The sequence below is a fragment of the Dasypus novemcinctus genome, unplaced genomic scaffold (assembly GCF_030445035.2).
Source record: "Dasypus novemcinctus isolate mDasNov1 unplaced genomic scaffold, mDasNov1.1.hap2 scaffold_101, whole genome shotgun sequence".
In the NCBI taxonomy this organism is placed as follows: Eukaryota; Metazoa; Chordata; class Mammalia; order Cingulata; family Dasypodidae; genus Dasypus; species Dasypus novemcinctus.
The window spans coordinates 141,665-144,183 of NW_026688143.1; positions in this window are offsets into that span (position 1 = coordinate 141,665).

A 2,519-nucleotide genomic window follows, 5' to 3' on the forward strand; every position below is an offset into this window, starting at 1 on the left:
TTTTATAGATTCTGTAAAGGATAGAACATTTGTGCACTGTGTGTGTGGAAATGGACTTGTGAACTTGGTTGGGGGCCTGAGGAGAGGAGCCTGAATCCAGAAAATCAGAATCTATTCTTTACCTTCCAATGTCAGAGCATTTCTACTAAGAGAGAATTTCTCCTCAAAAACCAACATAGCTTCCAGGGCAAAATTATTGGGCATTGGATACTCAGTTCACATTGTAATGTTGATAATTCAGGATTTGCCTAAAAATTGAAAAAGAGCTATATGGCACCCAATGTACAAAAAAAGTCAAAACCCAAATCATGGAAAATTAGAAACAAAACTTTTACCAAGGCTTGATCCTTGCTATTCTGACCTCCCTCAAAGTCCGATGGAACTTGTATGCTTCAAATTACATCAATCAGGATTTTGTTCATTCCACTGAGTGTTTTATTGTTATCCTACACAAAGCATATTGAGGTCGGTAATGATTACTCATTAGTTTTACTTCTATTTTTAAAATGTAATCCAAGATAGAGGTGACATTTTTACCTTAAATTTATTTGCTTTATCTGAGAGTTTTATTTCATTTGTTGACTTCTTCAACGTAATTATTTACTTCAGTGATCTACACAAAAATGTGATAAGGGATTTAGAGTTAAAAATATAAATTAAAGTGGTATTCAAACCTAGCCCCAAGTGGGTAAGCCCCAACAAAACTAAAGAGCATATACACATATGACACTGGCTTCAGATTTAGGCTGTTTATAGAAAATTGTGATCTAGGACACTCTAATGAAAGAAATTATCCAATAATAATGGAATCAGAAGATGCATGGAAAGAATTCGAGATGAAACCTGGAAAAATAAAAAACTCTTTATATCTTCTCTTTATATTCAGATCCTTTTTAATGAGTATTTTGTTTTCCACCATGCAGTACTTCAAAGTCTCAGATATTCTGTCTTCTTGACAGAGACCTGCCCATAAGAAAATTAGGAGAAATGAAATAAAATGGAACTACCCTAATTATTAGGAGCAAAGGCACAGGATCTGGTATCTAGGACAGGACTTAGGATTTCAGACTTCCCTGACTGGCACTGAATTCTCTCATCTGACCCTAATATATAATGTATTGAGGCCATGGATTTCAAGAAACACTATTTCTTGAAGAAACATCAAGCATCAAGAAATACATACGATGCATGTATGGAACTCATTATCCCCATTTTGCATCATGCTTATTTCTACTCATTCTCTCTGGAATTAATGGCTCCTTCACCTTAACCTTCACAACATCTGGCTTAAATGCCTATTAGAGACTTAATTTGCCCAGCAATATTTGGAGTCTTCTCTGAGCCTTACATTTCTTGATACACACCTACAGGGTCTCATTTTTACATTGTCTGTAAAGCCAGGTTGTGCCAGAAATCACTGACCCCAAACCTCAGATGATCATCAATGCTCCATAGGAATTTCCATACTAAATCAAACTCCTCTTCTCCCAAATCCCACAGTCTGTTGCTCCTCTCAGTCTCCTTTCTCTGTTGATGGTATTGCTATCTCCTTCATTCAGGCCAGAAAGCCATTAATTCTAAATTTTTCCAAGTTATCAAGACATCAGGCATCAGAAATCACTGAGTCTTCTTCTAACAGAATTAGAACCCACATCAAGTACCAATATAGAGAAAACACTGTATAGACAACATAAGATTAAATCTTACCTGGATAAAGTCTATGTTGTACCTAAAAGAAAGTAAACAAAATTAAATTTAATGTCAAAACATTTTATTGATAGAAATCTTCTAAATCCTGATAAGACTTCAAAATCATAGCCAAGAGAAATTTTAATATTGGATTGCTTAGAATAATGAATCCTCTCTTACTCAGGGTTCTCTAAGGAAACAACTGACAGGAGTTATCTGTGAAAAAATAGAAAAGCTTTTTTAAAAACAACTTCTCATTTAAGTGATAAGTAATACTCAAAATCAGGTTCTTGGGAAACGGACTTTGGCCCAGTGGTTAGGGCGTCCGTCTACCATATGGGAGGTCCGCGGTTCAAACCCCGGGCCTCCCTGACCCGTGTGGAGCTGGCCCATGTGCAGCGCTGATGTGCACAAGGAGTGCCGTGCCACGCAAGGGTGTCCCCCGCATGGGGGAGCCCCACACGCAAGGAGTGCGCCCGTGAGGAAAGCCGCCCAGCGTGAAAAGAAAGAGCAGCCTGCCCAGGAATGGCGCCGCCCACACTTCCCGTGCCGCTGACAACAGAAGCGGACAAACAAACAAGACGCAGCAAATAGACACCAAGAACAGACAACCAGGGGAGGGGGGGAAATTAAACAAATAAATAAATCTTTAAAAAAAAAATCAGGTTCTGGTACAAGCACTAAGGCAAATACCTTATTTTGGAATTAAAGTCTGTCTACACCTTTAAAAAAATAATTATTTATTTATTTAATTCCCCCCCCCCCCCCGTTGTCTGTTCTCTGTGTCTATTTGCTGCATCTTGTTTCTTTGTCCGCTTCTGTAGTCATCA